The sequence below is a fragment of the Mus caroli genome, chromosome 13 (genome assembly GCF_900094665.2).
Source record: "Mus caroli chromosome 13, CAROLI_EIJ_v1.1, whole genome shotgun sequence".
In the NCBI taxonomy this organism is placed as follows: Eukaryota; Metazoa; Chordata; class Mammalia; order Rodentia; family Muridae; genus Mus; species Mus caroli.
In genome coordinates, this window is record NC_034582.1 from 527,918 (window position 1) to 546,854 (window position 18,937).

The 18,937-nt window shown below is 37.6% G+C and overlaps 1 pseudogene; it reads left to right on the forward strand.

Moving 5' to 3' along the window:
- The window catches only part of LOC110308428, a 28,037-nt pseudogene extending 9,100 nt beyond the window's left edge, over positions 1–18,937 (forward strand).

The following is an 18,937-nucleotide window of genomic DNA, read 5'->3' on the forward strand; positions in this document are numbered from 1 at the left end:
AGAAGAAGAAGAAGAAGAAGAAGAAGAAGAAGAAGAAGAAGAAGAAGAAGAAGAAGAAGAAGAAGAAGAAGAAGAAGAAGAAGAAGAAGACAAACTCCTCTGCATGCCAGGCTGGCAATGGACTTACTATATAGATAAGAGTGATTTTGACAATCTAATCTCCCTGCCTCTCCACCTCCCAAGTGCTAGGATTGTAGGTGTGGGCTACAACACCACTTTTCATACTTCCTTATGTATTAACCACCTCCTCCATCTTCTTCTCAAATACCTCTTAAAAGAAGGTGGGGGGGTCCTTTTGTTCATATCCAGAACTTTAGAATCTAACACAGTGTTGGGCAAAAAGAGGGCACTCAGTAAATGCTTACTGTAGAAATGCTGACTGAAAGTACTGGAGAAATGAAGGCTATAAAAGAATCTTGCATGAACTAAGAAGCCTATTTGGGTGGAATTTGGGAATGATGGGTAATAAAAGCTAATTTTCAGTTCTCACCCCAAACATACCTGTGAGTATGTACACCTGTCCTGTTCCGGGTGCCTTAGACTTTCTCTCCCATTATGCTCACTTTTCTGCTAGCTAGTTCCTTACAACTGATCTTTATTGAGTGAAATTTGCATTCCCATGCTTCACGTGAATCCCACATCACTAATTCATTCACTCAAGGTCTAGAACTTAGTCTTGTTGTAGTTTGTGTCTTCAGATAGGTTGTAAGTCTATTATCAGGGTTTTCATCATCAAACAAGATCAACCATATAGGGCTGGCAGCAACTCAGAGAATGTACTATGAAGAAATAAATGGCGTTTTTTTTTCTTCTGAGTTGGTCACATTTCCAACGTTCCCTACTCTTGTTTCATAGATTCCAAAGAGCCAGGCTACCGAGGCCACCAAAGTAGCCATTGATGTGGGTTTCCATCACATAGATGCAGCATACTTCTATCAAAATGAGGAAGAAGTTGGGCAGGCCCTCTGAGACAAGATAGCTGATGGAACTGTGAAGAGAGAGGATTTATTCTACATCACCAAGATGAGCACTTGTGACCGGAATGCTGGGAAGCCAATGCCAATTCTGATATATTACCAGAGAGGGAGAAACCACCCCTTCAGTATCAGTTTGCATAATGACTTTATTGCGAAGATCCATTATATAAGCATAGATTACAGGGCCATCAAAATGGCTCAGTGAAAAAAGGTGCAGGTTGCTATGCTTGGCAAACTTTGATCCCCGGGATGTGCATGGTAGAATGCCAGAAAAGAAATGATTCCTGATATCTGATCTCTACATATGTGATACCCAGGCATGTGCACATACACCAGAGTGCGTATGCACACACACACACACACACACACACAGAAAGGAACAATCTTGTTTTGCTCTAACGAGTATTAAATGTGGAATATAGGTACTCAGTGTTTTTTTGAGTTTATCAGATGTTTAGATGTAAAATAAGAAAACAGTTCTGTTGGATTATCTGGCCTCTCTGGACCTCGAGTAACTAATTCTTAAATAGATAACCAAGTGAGGTTGAGATATTGTGATATTGTTCACAAATGGAAAAGTCATTTTTCAAATCAGCACCTATTAGACTGAAATTTGTCACATCCTCTCAGGGAGAAAGCTGACATGCGTGATGTAATCTGAGCTGAGGTTTCTAACAATTTTTCCTCCTTATCATACACATGATGACAACTTGTTTTTAGACTGGTTCTCTTGGAATTTGTTCTGGGTTTACTAAGGACAGTGACTCTTTCCTCACTACCCCATCATCTCTTTGTTCCTCTGAGACCCAAAACTTCTAAATCTCAAAATACTTACGTTGGTTGTTTACTAGGTCCTGTTAATACCCTTCACTTTGTCATCACTGAAATAAATGTCAGTATTCTATTGATGATGTGCTCTATACAGGGCAGCATAAACCTGGGCAGGATATGGGAGAGGATCTGGGGAAAGTTGGGTGAGAGTAAAATCATGATCAAAATACATTGTCTAAATTGTTTTTAATAAAAGATATCTAAACATTTAGCCCCAGCTGTGCTTAGCTTAGCTGAGACCACCATAGAGGGTCTCTTCACTTTCACCACAGTGTGTAGTTTTGTTTGGGAATTGCAGATTTGGACTACTTTCTTTGGACCAGAGTTGGTTCGTCAGTGCCTGGAGAGATCGCTGAAGAAACTTGGGCTGGATTATGTAGATCTCTGCATTATTCATATGCCAATTGCCATGAATGTCAGTTTTAGATTTCTATGCCCTTGACTGTTGTATGTCAGGCCAGTGAGTTTTTTTGGGCTCTCGATAAGAGAGATGCATCTATCTGAGGTGACTAGAATGACTGAATGTTTATGACTCTCCATGACAGCTGAGCGACCCACAGTCAAGACTTCTTAAAATGCCCATCCTCCAGTATTCTGAAGGACTGAAGTTCAAGGACTTCACTGCCTTTTAGCTACCAGAGGTCTCCAAATGTGGAGAGAACTTAGACTCCAGGGGGCTTCTCTACCTCCTTAGGGGATGTTCTAGTCTATGTGTATCTTTCACACTAACACAGAGGGATCTGAATTTGGGTTCGAGTTTGGGCTTGGGCTCCTTTGGGCCTTGTGGTTTCATTTTCTTATCATGGTACATGTTTGTTGATCATATCTAATGGACTCATTAACTGAGAATTGAGTCATCACATAGTGGAGAAAAAACTCATAATTAACATCATAAGTTCTATCCTTCACATCATTGTGTCTTTGGGATATGAAATAAATTCCAATTGAAGGAGCCCTCATAATTGGTGACTTTTAGGGCTTCATTTTGGGGAGAGGGGGAGAAAAGTGGAGGCAATCAAGGGGAAAATGTTCTCCTATTCTTAGGTAATTTCAGTTTTCCATCTCCCAAGTCTCCCTTTACAGAGACACATGTGCACAATACACACAAAGTGATTATTAATATAATCTCCTGATTGTTGGATGAGTAAGCTCATTCATTAAGAACTAGAAATTGACTATTAGGGAAAGTGTATGCTAACTTCTCTTTTCTCTTCATTCTAGCCTGGAGAGGAACTTATTCCGAAGGATGCCAATGGAAAAGCCATTTTAGAAACAGTGGACATTAGTGATACATGGGAGGTATGTACTGCTGTGGGTACCCCAAGGCATTATGGGTAATGTAGAAACAAATTAATAATGAATCAAATAAGATTTTTTTCATCAGTTGATAGATCTAAGATGTATCATAATGCCCAGTCTTATTGTAACTTGATATGCAATGTTTGGGTGATATACCTGGGAGGCCTGCTTTCTTCTGTAGGGAAATAAAGGAAGAGCAGATCTGGGGAGAGGGGAGGTGGAGGAGAAGAACTGATGGGAGTAAGGGATGAGAAACTGTGGTCAGGATGTAATATATGAAAGAAGAATATAAAAAGAAACAGAAAATCTTCTCAGTTTCTGTAATCTCATCTGTAAAGTAAGTGTTGTGTGGCATGACTGTAATTTTTTTAAAAAAAGTAATTTTTAATCTCAACTATAGTTTGTTGTTGTCATTGCTTTGCCTTATAGAGCCCACAGAGATATAAGCTGGATAAAGAGGGTCAGCAGAAAGAAACCCAAGGGTCACAACACTATTCCAGGACAGATAAACCCAAGTTTAGAGAAGCATACTCTGTCTTAGCACAGAGAAAGCTATAATTGAGAAGGAAACATGCTATTATACACCCTATCTCATATATAGCTTTCAACATCATAGGAAAAATGTAACAATATGGTTTCTACTAGCACAAGATCTGTGAATTCTTCATCTTTGACTATGACGGTAGTTATTGAAGAACCTGTCATCAAAACAAATGCCACTAAAGAGTGTGGGGGAAGGTAAGGGGAGACTTGTGTGTTTTTGCTGTTCTCAATGTGCATGTAACTGAACAAGCAGAAAAATATGTATCCATAGCAGGTAAGTGCATTAGTCAAGGCTGTGTTCAAATGATAGCATTGCTTTGAGAAACTGAAATTATTATGTAAGTGTTCAAAAATGTTCTAGGAGAAACTCCAAAGGACAGAGTACAATAGATGTTTACCAGATTTTTCTTTCTCCCCAGGCCCTGGAAAAGTGTAAGGATGCAGGGTTAGCAAAATCTACAGGGGTGTCTAATTTCAACCACAAACAGTTGGAATTGATTCTGAACAAACCAGGGTTGAAGTACAAACCCACTTGCAATCAGGTAAGCTCTTAGTCCACCTTGGCCATTCCTTACCTTTTCTTCTTCACAAACTTCTTACTTAATCGATGCTTCTTTTTTTTTCCTAATATAATTTTTATTAGATATTTTCTTCATGTACATTTCTTTTTCCCACATTTTTATTAGATATTTTCTTCATTTACATTTCAAATGCTATCCCCAAAGTCCCCTATACCCTCCCCCTGCCCTGTTCCCATACCCACTCACTCCCACTTCTTGGCCCTGGTGTTCCCCTGTACTGGGGCATTAAAATATGCTTCTTAAATTTCTTTTTTGAATTAGATTACAGCTATTTTTCCTGAGGTAGGAAATATCAGTGGTGGTTCAGGTTGTCTAGAGTGGCAAAAACAACACCTTCTAAATCAGACATGGACCTGAAGGTTCTATGAGACACCTAGGTGAAGATATGTTGAAAGTAGCACCATTAGTTTGAAGCTCAAGGTGGTTAGGGATAGATGTACCAATGTTTTGTGTCACTGCCTCATGGATGGTCATTAAGGCCTCTCCTTTGGGTTCCTTGAGCAGTGTCAGGAATGGGTTCTATCTCTTGGCATGAGTCTTAAGTCAGATCACACACTGGTTACTCCCACAAGATTTGCACCACTACTGCACTAGTATATCTTGCAGGTGGGATACCATTGTGGAACAAAGGGATTTTTCCTTTGGTAGTATGCAGAGTAACTTCCTGTAACAAAAATGCTGGAACATAGGGGTGAAGGCTCTATGTAGGCACCAGCTTGACAACTCTATATTCAGTGAGTTATGTATGTATTGTTTTCAGCCTTGCTGTCAGTTTGAGAATAGCAAGATTTTATATATATATATATATATATATATATATATGCATATATACATATATAAATTTAATATACTATATATACTTTATATGTAATTATATATGCTATATATTATATAACTAATATAATTAATATAATTATATTGTATAATACATATAATTTTATATAATATATTATGTATTATATTACATATTATATAGTTTATAATTTATATAATTATACAGTTATAATAATACACATAACATATGCATTATATTATATAATATAATTATACATGCTATATATACTATATAACATTATATACTATGCATAGTATATAATAATAATGTATAATATATATCTCAGAGTTTTTTTGATTTTCATTTCCCTGATAACTAACAGGGTTGATGTTGAACATCTTTGCATTGTGCTTCTCAGCCATTAGAGATTTCTCTGTTGAGAATTCTTTATTTAGCTTTATATCCCATTTTTAAAAAAAGATATATGTATGTATGTATGTATTATGAGTACACTGTAACTGCTTCAGACACCCCAGAAGAGAACATCGGATCCCACTACAGATGGTTGTGAGGCACCATGTGGTTGCTGGGAATTGAACTCAGACCTTTGGAAGATGAGTACAGTGCTCTTAACTGTTGAGCCATCTCTCCAGCCGAGCTATCACATTTTTTTTTAATTGGGTTATTTCAGTTTGCTGGTATCTAATTTCTTGAGTTTTTTATATATTTTGGATATCAGTCATCTGTCAGATGTAGGGTTGGTGAAGATCTTTTTCCATTCTGTAGGCTGTCATTTTGTATTGATAGTGGTCCTTTAGCCATGCAAAAGCTATATAGTAATATGTAATATAATATATTACAATATTATTAATATTGACATAATATAATACATTATTAATATTCTAAATATATATTATGCCTATATTGACATGTTTACTGTACATACTATCTATTATATTATATATTAAATATTAAGTCTATTTTATATTTATTATATTATACTTAATATATTACTTATAATTTTAATATATAATGTATAATAATATAATTTTAATTATAATAATATACTTAATATATTATTTATAATATATGAGTACTTATATATTATTATATAAGTAATTATAGTATACAATTACTTAATAATATACCAAATTATAATTTATTATATTATACTTATAATATATAATGTTATATATTAATGAATAGTTGTATATAATGGCCATAGATTATACAATTATATATACTTTATATATATGATAACTATATATCTATATGAAGGTTCTACTGTATTAGGTTTCCATACTACCCCTTGTGTCCCTTAATTTCAGCTGTCCCTTCCAGAGGAGGTAGAAGACAGTAAGAAAACAAGGCCCTCTAAATCAGCATGAACAAAATTCATATGAACTCACAGAGACTGAGGTAGCTTGCACAGGGCCTGCCCAGGTCTGCACCATGTCCTCTGTGCTTATGTTATGGTTTTCAGTCTAGTGTTTTTATGGGATACCCGAGTGAGCAAGCAAATGGGTCTCTGATTCTTGTGCCCTCCCTTGGGCTCCTTCTGTTTGTCAATCTAGTTTGAACTTGATGGGACAGTTTTTGTTTTATATTTTATTTTGTTATATTAAAAAAAATGAATGAATTGAATGTAAATCTAGCCACTAGGATAAAGGTTAACTATGGAGTTGCCATTTGTCTCTGTTGCGGTGAGGGGAGGGGGTTGTTTTTCTCCAATGGGAATGACCCAGGGCAGACATGATGTTCAGGAGCAGTTGAGAAATATACAGTGGTCTCCACAGTTAAAGAATAATAATAAAAAAAAAAGAAAAGGAAAGGCAGAGGATGGGACAGTAAACATGGCAAGAGGTTCTGGCCAGGAGATGGAACAAGAACTGTCTGTTAGGCTGAGGGAAAAGAATAACTGTATGTGTCCGGAACGCCACTGGAAGCAAGAGTGTCGGAAGAGGCTAAGTCTGAATGAATGGGATCTTGCAGGAGCCCTCCATTACAAGAGGGATGGAAAACAGTCGATGGGTTTGGTGACTGAGTTCACCTCAAACCTATGGCCACAAAGCAGTGTGAATCACATGGCAAATCAGAAAGAGAGAGGGAAGAGTGAGCAAGCACATAAATCATAACCCACATAAGCATACGAGGTGCTGGAAAAGTATCTCTGTGGTAGACAGTCTGCTTAGCATGTGTACGACCTTACAGCGTCAACACTGCAAAAACAATTAAACAAACAAATAAATAAAACATACACACTTCACAACTGGTACAAAAAACCCCTTCCTTGTAATTATGAACGGCTATTTAGGCAATCCTGAAGCCTGCAGCTATCAGGGACTACCAGGTTAGTCAATTCCCTGGATGCCAGCTCTTCTGGATAAACCCAGCAGAGGTGAGTTCCTCCCTGTCCCCTCTGCACTCTATACCCCAGGCTACAGCTCCCCTGCATGCCTGCCACCACCAATGATAACAAGATCCATACTCCTACCTGCAATCTCGGAGGTCTGCAGTCATCAGGGACCACCATCTCTACCTGCATCCTTGGAAGTCTGCTGTCACCAGTGACAACTAGAGGCCTGAAGCCATCAGGGACTACCAGCTCTGCTTGTGTCCCTGGAAGCCCATAACCATCTGGGACAACCAAATCTATCTGCAATCCCAGAGGCCTCCTACCATTAGGAACTACCAGGTCTGCCAACACCAGGGACAACCAGATGGATAAAGATAAACATAAGAACATAATCAATAAAAGCCAGGGCAATATGACAGCAATTTTACTAGGATATTGAAACATACCTGAAGCACAAGAAAATGATCTTAAATCTAATCGTATGAAGATGGTAGAGGCCTTTAAAGAAGAAATGAATAAATCCCTTAAAGAAATATTGGAAAATATACAATCGAACAGTTAGAGGTCTTAAAGAGGAAATGGGTAAGTATAAAGAAATACAGAAAAATAAAATCAAACAGGAAGGAAATGAATAAAACTGTTCAGGACCTGAAAATGGTAATAGAAGCAATAAAGAAAACACAAATCGGGGGAATCCTGGAGATGGAAAACCCAAGGAAGAGAACAGGAGCAACAGAAGCAAGCACTGCCAACAGAATACATGAGATGGAAGAGAGATTCTCAGGCATAGAAGAAATTACAGAAGAAATTGATACATTGGTCAAGAAAATGCTAACTGTAAAAAGTTCCTAGCACAAAACATCCAGAAAAATTTAGAGACAATGAAAAAATCTAACCTAAGTATAATAGGAATAGAAGAAGACTCCCAGTTCAAAGGTTTAGAAAATATCTTCAACAAAATCATAGAATAGAATTTCCCAAACCTAAAGAGATGCCTATAATTGTATAAGAAGTTTACAGAATACCAAATACATTGGACCAGAAAAAAAATTATTCCACCACATAATGATCAAAACAGTAAATTAATGGTTATTTACAGTATTACAAAATTTTTAGTCTTAAAGAATATTCTGCTAATTATACAAAAGGTGATTCAGGTTTTAATATCTTTCATTTTACCCACCTTTAGGAATCTATTTGTGGAATAGTTGAATAGAAAAAATACAGGAAAGAAAAAAAAGCACATATCCATGCATGTGCTTTTGATTTTCACTTCGTTTGTTTTTGTTTTTAGTTTTCTGAGTTGTGGTTTGAGTACACAGTCCAGGCTAGACAAAACAGGGCTTGAAATTTCCTGGTTTAGGGATCCTAGCATAGCAACTGGTTACACAACAAAGCCCTTGGCTTCTGTTCTCATTCACTTCAAGTTTGCTTATTTCTATTTTTTGCTTATGTCTTAGAAGATTCATTTTTAAGTGAATGTGTGGTCATTCACTTTTGATTCATTTTTGAGAGAGAGGTGGTTGGGGGGTGGGGGGAAAGGGAGAAAGAAAAGTTGTGCATGAGCTCAAAAAAGCCAGGAGGGTCGGGATCCGTGGCGCTAGAGTTGTGACATGGAGTTGGTTGTGACCTTCCTGGTGTAGATGCTGGGTACTGAACTTAGGTCCCCTGTTAGATTGATGTGCACTCTCAACTGCTGAGCCATCTCTCCAGTCCGATGTTTTCTTTTTTTCTTTTAATATTTATTTATTTATTTATTATATGTAAAAAGTACACTGTAGCTGCCTTCCGACGCACCAGAAAAGGGCATCAGATCTCATTACGGGTGGTTATGAGCCACCATGTGGTTGCTGGGATTTGAACTTCAGACCTTCGGAAGAGCAGTCGGGTGCTCTTACCCACTGAGCCATCTCACCAGCCCCAATGTTTTCATTTTTAATGAATATTCTGCTATCAAATTATTTTAGATATCTTACAATAGAGAAATGTTTAAATGTATAATGGCTTCATGGGACTTTTTTTTTTTTTTAAATACTGAGACTCAAAGGAAAAAACTTTGGCTACAATAATAGATGAAAACCATATCAAACAACGTGCTTACTGGTCAGATACAATATTTCTGTTACAAGAAATAGAAAACTCAGCCTGAATTGGCTTAATGAAGATGCTGAAGGTGGGTGTAGTGGCACATGCCTGCAATTCCAGCAGAGTGAGTCTAAGGCCAGCCTGGGTTACAAAATAAAGAATGTCTTTAAAAAACAAATGGCCAAAGGAAAACTGATGGTTTCCTTAAAGACTGTTTATTTCCTTTATCTGTAGCCTGGAAACAAGCATACATTATTGTAGAAGAGCTTCACAAAAAGGGACTCCTGGGGCTGTCTCTAAGGGCAAGAGGGAATGTTTTTACATAAATTTAGTAGCATATTTTATTCTTAGGAGTCATTGTAGCACAATGGACCCCTTCTTAGAGCAGGTCAGCTTGATCTGGAGCGCCAAGGCTGGAAACCTGTGAAAGCAAGTTTGATAGACTAAAATCACTGCTCTTCTCAGAAAAGCTGCTGCTCAGTAACACATTACGTGTGCTGTACTTAAAATCATAAAAGGTCTCAAAAAACAAAAAATGGGTTGAAGTGAATCCCAGCAAAATTGTACTGCAGCTACATCGTTCTGGTGGAAGTCTATTTGTGGTAGTTTCCTTCCTAGACTTAGATTGAAAATATTTTTAATAACTTTCAAAACTCTTTAACTTTTGCAAAATTTAAAGCTACAAAAGGTACCAAGCATTCACAGTGACATCTTTCACATACACCCATCACCACACATAAGCAGGCACAACGTCATTTTAGCCCATATTTTAAAAACACAATTTTTAAAAAAGGTAATGTTGCTAGAATACTATTAAAACACCTACACTTAGCAATGCTTGGTATCACTAAATATCTTGTGGGTTAAAACATGATCATGTCTTTTTATTTCCTTGGTATGTGGGCTTGAAATAGAGACCTCACACACAGTAGGCAAATACTCTAACCTTGAGTTATATTCCTGGGTCCTTTAATAAATTATTTTGAAGTAGGATTTCTCTGAATGCTCCAGTTGACCTTGAAGTTGTAACCTTCCTGCCTTAGTGTTCCAAGTAGCTAAGTGTTTGCCACTATGATGAGCTGTGACATGGATTTTTTTGTTTTGTTTTGTTTTGTTTTGTTTTGTTTTGTTTTGTTTTGTTTGTTTGTTTGTTTGTTTGTTTTTACAACCAATTAGTTCAAAGTAGGGAGGGAGGAAGGTCTATTTATTGCAGCTGCATGGTATGGCTATCAAATATTTCCTTACATCTGCAGGTTCTCTCTCTTGTATTCATGTCTTCTTCCCCTTTCTTACTCTCTCTTCTGCCCCCACCCTAACCCCTGGTCTTAGTTTCCACTCTCACTCTCTTTCTCCTTTGATTTAATTAAGAAAGAAATTAAGCATTTGAGCTTGTTTAAAATTTCCCACAATTGGGGAAATTAATCACTGATCACTGTGATAGTTTGGTATGTTGCTTTTGAATTTCTTATATGCTAAGGATCAGATCAAAGACTTGATAACAGAAGATTGAAGTCCTTTGAGTCCATGGGCATTTAAGGACGGGAGATTTTCTCATCCAGTGTAGTCTACACACTCACCCCGTTTATTCCCGAGCCCTCTGCTCCTTCTACAAGTCTTCTATTCTGCCTAGAGGGAAAACAATTTCAGGTTCAGCTTGCAGTTGTCTCCCCTAGGGCTACCCTCAGCCATTGCTCTAATAGGGCATTAGGCTTCGTTCTAGAGAAAGTGACAGAGACCACAAGTCAGAAACAGGAGATTTTAGTCTTAAAATGCTTACAAAAGGACAAGAATAAAAAAGTTGTCAGGAAAAAAATGGCCAATTTGAAACCTATTGTACTTAAGCAAATATAGAAGTAGATCAGCCCTTAAGGCAAAACTTTTAAAACCTGCATGACATTGTTGACACATATATTCTAATAACATTTCCTTTGGAAATTTACAGGTAGGATGTCACCCGTATCTCAACCAGAGCAAACTCCTGGAGTTCTGCACGTCCAAGGACATTGTTCTAGTTGCATACAGTGCCCTGGGATCCCACAGAGACCCAAACTGGTAATGAGACTCTTGGACTTTACTTCCTCATGTCAATAATTTTATGTTTATAAAGCATTTAAAAAGATTAACTTTCAACCCCATGGCAAAGTTCAACCCAAGAGTGCAGCCAGTTCTCATGTGCCTTGGGTAAACTCCAGGCTCATTAGTGTTCTTTTACTCTAGCTTTATCTGTGTCTACCTGTCTCCTGCATGAATAACTTTAAAAGGGATTTATAGATAATTTACAGAGTTCAGACTGCATCTATCATAGCCATGCCATTTTGACAAGTTAGTAGAACGTAAAACCCACATTCATATCTTTTCCAGAAACTTTTGTTTTTGTTTCTACAACATCTAGTTTTTAATTTAGGAGGGGCTTAGAATGACTTTCTCTCATAATATCAGAGATAATGTTTTATGGAAGCCAAAAAGAGAGAATTCCCAGGAGAAAATATGACCATCTTTTGAAGTGGTGATATTGACATGCCAGGTAGGCAACATGGTATTAAAGCTTTTCAAAGGATAAATGCAGCTGAAGTCATGAGAATATATATGTACATTAATACATTAAACATTAACTTATTAATAATAGTTAATAAGTTAAAAATCCATAGGCTTAGGAAAACAGTGATGCTTGCTCATCAGTGAATTCTGAAACTTATTTGTAGATACAGAGATAGAGGATTTGTATATGCGTTCACTGATGGGTTTTCTATCAACACAAGCCTAGACTTATATGGTAAGAAGGATAAGGAATCACAATTAATAAAAATAAAGTCTCCATAAAACTTGCCTATTGGCAAGACTGTGTGGTATTTTTATTAATAATCAATGTGGAAGGGCCCAGACTTCTGTGGGTTGTGCCAGCATTGTGGTTCTGAGTTGTTTAAGAAAGAGGAACACTCCTCCATTGTTGGTGGGATTGCAAGCTTGTACAACCACTCTGGAAATCAGTCTGGCAGTTCCTCAGAAAATTGGACATAGTACTACCAGAGGATCCCTCAATACCTCTCCTGGGCATATATCCAGAAGATGTTCCAACCGGTAAGAAGGAAACATGCTCCACTATGTTCATAGCAGCCTTATTTATAATAGCCAGAAGCTGGAAAGAACCCAGATGTCCTTCAACAGAGGAATGGATACAGAAAATGTGGTACATTTACACAATGGAGTACTACTCAGCTATTAAAAAGAATGAATTTATGAAATTCCTAGGCAAATGGTTGGACATGGAGGGCATCATCCTGAGTGAGGTAACCCAATCACAAAAGAACTCACACAATATGTACTCAATGATAAGTGGATATTAGCCCAGAAACTTAGGATACCCAAGATATAAGATACAATTTGCTAAACGCATGAAACTCAAGGAGAACGAAGACCAAAGTGTGGACACTTTGTCCCTTCTTAGAATTGGAAAGGAAACACCCATGGAAGGAGTTACAGAGACAAAGTTTGGAGCTGAAACGAAAGGATGGACCATCTAGAGACTGCCATATCTGGGGATCCATCCCATAATCAGCTTCCAAACGCTGACACCATTGCATACACTAGCAAGATTTTGCTGAAAGGACCCAGATATAGCTGTCTCTTGTGAGGCTATGCCGGGGCCTAGCAAACACATAAGTGGATGCTCACAGTCAGCTATTGGATGGATCACAGGGCTCCCAATGGAGGAGCCAGAGAAAGTATCCAAGGAGCTGAAGGGGTCTGCAACCCTATAGGTGGAACAACATTATGAACTAAGCAGTACCCCAGAGCTCTTGACTCTAGCTGCATATGTATCAAAAGATGGCCTAGTCTGCCATCATTGGAAAGAGAGGCCCATTGGTCATGCAAACTTTATATGCCCCAGTACAGGGGAACGCCAGGGCCAAAAATTGGGAGTGGGTGCGTAGGGGAGTTGGGGGGGAGGGTATGGGGGACTTTTGGGATAGCATTGGAAATGTAAATGAGGAAAATACCTAATAAAAAATATTAAAAAAAAGAAAGCAGACTGAGGAAGCCATTAGGCATCATTCCTCCACAGCCTCTGTTCAATTCCTGCTGTGCCTTCCATTGATGGACTGTGGTGTGGAAGCATAAGATAAGCAATCTCTTTCCCAAGGTGCTTTTGGTCTTGGTGCTTTATCACAGCTACAGAAACCATAACCTAGATAAGAAAGAAGGTGTTTTGATGGCCATCCAAGACATGGTCTTTTATTCTCTGATTTTGATAGAGTGTAATGATTAATGTGGAAACTTGATTTTCTAAAGTCAAACAAAATGAAACAAAAGTTAATTAATAATAATAGTAGTAGTAGTAATAGTAAACTTGTATATGCCTTTTGAAGTTCTTAATTTGGGGGGGGCAGTTTTTTTTTTTAAATCACTATTAGACAATTAGTTTCTTTACTATTTCTTTTGCTACAGAGAAGTTTTGCCTATTCTACAGAAATCCTGTGCTTTTGCCTGAGAGGCATGGTTTGAAATAGGCTCATGCAATGTCGAGTAGTCTGGCTTCAAGCTCATGGATGGAAACTTTAGCCTTAACCTCCTAAGTGCTGGAATTGCAGCCATGTGCCACCATCCCTATCTGAAATTCACATATCTGTGCTTCTGTGGCCATCCATAATGCATTAAATTTTATAGCAATTTTCATGACTTACTGCCTGTTAATTTTGTTTCCCATCCTTTCAGTTATTAATTAGTGGTGGCTTGAAGTTATCAAAGGAAACACTCTAGAGATTAGCACTTTGAAACTTTAAGTTGCCTATTATTCTGAATGTCCATACCAGAGATACTCCATGCTTACAAGTCACTTGTTTCTTGTCTGCTTTATTGGGACAGTAGTCCTAGCATGGTAGGGCTTGCACCCAGTTGACCATCATTTTACTTATAAAGGCTCAAAAGCACAGGGATAGTGGTGTTTGCAGTCTGGAGAGGGCAAAGAGAAGCACTTGCTTCACTTGAGAATGGGAAAGTTCTCAACTCAATGAAAGAGAAAAATATATGCATGGAAGTTACAAAAATCCATCCTAAGAATGAATCTTCCATTCCGGCAATTGCTGAGAAGGAAAAGAAAATTCACGCTAGCTTTGTTATACTAGCAAGTGTAACTTGCACTTGTAGAAGTTGGAAAAGGTAGCACTTCATATATGGACGATTAGTGCACATAAGGATCAATGTTATTCCAGATCCCCTGAAGATAACAGGGATTGTCTGTATTTCTGAGATATTCCGTTGCATAGACACATGTCCTACACAGTGTTTCTCTTCTTATCTATCATCGGGCAACTTAGTTGTTTACAGTTACTACAATAAAAAACAGATCCCTATGAATATTTACAAGGTATCCCTATTAATATTCTCAAGGTTCTGCTCTAACTATACTGGATTATATTTATAGCAGTCAGTGGTCTGGGAATATGGGTAAGGGGATGGGGCAACCTATTTCAGATTTTTCATCTTTCAGTGAGTATGTATGTGTGTGGTTTTTTCTTTTCTTTCTCCAGGATCAGCAGTGATAGCCCATACCTCCTGGAAGATCCTGTCTTAATGACCATTGCCAAAACCACAATAGAACTCCGGGCCAGGTTGCCCTGCGCTACAGGCTACAGAGGGGTGTGGTGGTTCTGGCCAAGAGCTTTAATGAGAAGAGAATCAAAGAGAACTTCCAGGTAAAAGCCAAAGATCATCTCTCCAGAATGAGACATGGAGGTATTTCCCCTCAAATGGGAGTTCCTGCCATTCATTCGGTCGGTGCATGGCTTCTTTGTGCCACAGACATCAGCTTGAAAAGGCAATAGAAAAAGTACCGGGTGAAAGGTTGGGTGTTGTTGCCTCTCCAATAGGCTTTGCCTTTTACAAGTTCTTTAACATGGTACATTTCAACTCCATTACCTCATTTGGTTATGGGAGTCTTTTCAGATGTTAGAGAGCTAACCTGAAATACTTTCATTTCCTTTCTTCACATTTGTTGCATTACAAATCCCTGTTTGTATTAAAGATAACAAGTTGGATTAAGATTAAATCCAAGGAGGATTGCTGGTTGGTTAAACCACTGGACTATTCCAATGCATTTTTATTTCTTTGTTTTGTTTTTGTTTTTAACTCCATAGTACTGGGCATGGCTCTGTGTGAGTCTTTCTTTAACTTACAATTATATAGTTATAAGTCACTGTGCTTTCTGTAGTATGGAGTGTTACATGTGGACACTTCCACTGTTATCATTGGTATTCCTCTTGGGAGGAAAGTCTAGATAAATCTAAAGGCTGACCACATAAAGAAATCAATGATTTAAGTTATTGCTTAAATGCTTTCTCATTTGTTCACTAGCTATAACTCTCATACCACTCAATGGCTTTTAATTTATTTTGTGTTTAATCTTGTAAAATTAAAAAAAATACCATTTGATTTAGTTTCTGTATATGTGCTGTTTGAAAGCTCACTCATCAGCACGCAGTGGATGTTCAGAGTATTGTTCCTCTCCTTTTACCATGAGGGTCTCAGGGGTGCAGAAAGGTGGCAGCAAACATCATTACCTGCAGCTGGCATCAATGAGAAATAGTCACTGTAGATTCAAGTATTTGAACTGTTTTAAAATGACAGCTAGAAATTTTATCATGGGTAAAATATTTATAAAAGGTAAGTCTCTTAGGGTTTTACTGCTGTGAACAGATACTATGGCCAATACAAGTCTTATAAAGGATAACATTTAATTGGGGCCAGCCTACAGGTTCAGAGGTTCAGTCTGTTATCATCAAGGCAGGAGTTTGGCAGCATCCAGGCAGGCATGGTGCAGACAGAGCTGAGAGTTCCATATCTTCATCTGAAGGCTACTAGCAGAATATTGACTTCTAAGCAGCTAGCATGAGGGTCTTAAAATTCATACCCACAGTGACACATCTACTCCAACAAGGCCACACCCTTTAATAGTGCCACTCCCTGGGCTGAGCATATACAAACCATCACAGTAATCATTTGGAATATTGTATTAAATATATTGTGGCTGCTGGTTAAATTTATTCTTATGAATGAATTTGATACACAAGTATACTTTTTATTGTTAAATCATTCAGAAAAAAATTTATTTTAAAATTCAACAATGTGTTAATAGATGATTTTATTGCAGCCTTATTACTTACAGAACACATTTTAAGGGAGACTCCTGGTAAACAGATGGATGGACAGTGTCTTGATTTCGTTTTCTGTTGCTGTGATAAAATGCACTGACAAAAGCAGTTCCAGGAAGAAAGGGGTTCCTCTGAATCACCTGTTCAAGGGTACAGTCTACCATGGTAGGGGAATCTTAGTGGAAGGTCGAGGGAACTGGTCATGTTATATTTATGTTAAAAAGTAGACAAGGTTGAATACATGCTCAGCTCTTCTGCTGCTGCTTTATGCAGTCCCAGATGCCCTGCCCAGGGAATACTCCTAACCACAATTAAGATTAGTCTTCTCATATCAATTAATATAATCCTACAGGGGCATGCCCCAATATCAGTCTCATAGATGTTTCCAGATTTTGTCAAGTTAACAATTATCATTAACCATCACTGATACTTTTAATAGACAAATTAATAAATAGCTATATATTTAATTTTCACACACACACACACACACACACACACACACACACACACACCCCTTAATGCCAGTTTGGGCTACATGAAATTCTCTACCAAATTAACAAAATCACCTATTATACATAGTATGTAGGTAGACAGATGGGTGTGACCCTTTAGGATTTTTGTTTGCTTTTGATGTGAATGTACATGGTGTATGTGTTGCTGTATATATTCTGTAGTGGCTATTCTCTTTACTCTGCTTTATTGCCTCGAGAGAGGCTCTCTCATTGAAGCTGGTTGTAGGCTGACAGCAAGACAGTCTTGCTCAAATGGAAGAAAATGATTAATAGAGGATTCATTAACTCAGTGATAAGTGATAATCAGGAAGGTTCTTTTGATAAGAAAGAACAGATACAGATAATGTTTGAGAACTATGAGGTAATCAAGGAATATGATTGAACAATTTATCAGGGGATGATTTTTCTTCAGTCAGTCAAGTCCTGGAGAGGAGTTATACTATGCCCTATGAGTGGGTTCTATTCAAAGCTGGATCAAACTCCAGGGTGGTGAAGGAAAAAAGTTCAGCAAATTTTGGTGAAGCTAAATCTAGTATTTAATCTAGATATGAAAATATATTCAGGAGTCCTTTTTTCCCTTCCTTACTTAGGAAGATTTGCAATTGACGAGGTGTTCTTTTGTGAAGTGGATCAGGGTAGGGAAGGAAAGGAGGGGTTGAAATACTCAGCCAAATGTTCTCAGACCTAGACCATTTGGAAGCCAATGGTGATAGAAATGCTTCTCTTAAAGCCACCTTTGTTGCATCCTTTTATATTCCCAATCAGAATGCAGATTTGGCTGTTTGCTTACTTATTTCTTTATTTGTTTGTTGAGGTTTGGTCTTTTGCTTAATATTGTAATAGTAAGTGCTGGCCTCTAAGGCCTTGCCCAGAGTCTGCAGTAGACCCAAGTGAGTTCTGTGACTTTGCCCCAAAGTTATCTCTGATTGGTGAATAAAGGTGCCAATAGGCAATAGCTGGGCAAAAAAGACATAGGTGGGGTTTAGGATTCCCCAGGCTTGGGGGATTGGAGGAGATCCACAAAGGGGAGGAGAATGGAGGAGAAAGCACCATGAGTTAGTTGAGTTCATGAAAACGTGGCCCTGAGGTCTGGCCAATTGACGTTAAGAGAGCCCAGATGAAACATAGTAAGTAATGACTTGGGATTATTGATAAGATAATAGATTTTAATACCATAGAGGATAGATGTCTGTCAAGCCCTAGTGCTAATAAAGACTAATTGTAAATAATAAAAGTTGTGCGTCTTTTATCAGGGATCTGAATGATCAAAGGCAGGGTAGAAACCCTGTATTGGGATTAAAAATTTCTACAACATATTTATTTATTTATTTATGACTTGTTCTTTCTTTCTAGGTATTTGATTTTGAATTGACACCAGAGGTCATGAAAGCAATTGACAGCCTCAACAGAATTTATTTATTTATTTATTTATTTATGACTTGTTCTTTCTTTCTAGGTATTTNATTTTGAATTGACACCAGAGGTCATGAAAGCAATTGACAGCCTCAACAGAATTTATTTATTTATTTATTTATTTATGACTTGTTCTTTCTTTCTAGGTATTTGATTTTGAATTGACACCAGAGGTCATGAAAGCAATTGACAGCCTCAACAGAAAATTTCGATAATCTAAAATGTTATTTTAAGGGACTCCTCTAGACCATTTTATAGGTTGTTTGCAGTTTGTAAGATGCAGGTGAGCTTTGAAGATGCTCTGTATGATCCATGGAGTGGTCAATGTAGCTAAAGGTTTGGTTTTGAATGGGTGAGTTTATTATATATACAGCAAGTCAAAGTAAAAGAATAAATAGTGATAGATGGCAAACATGA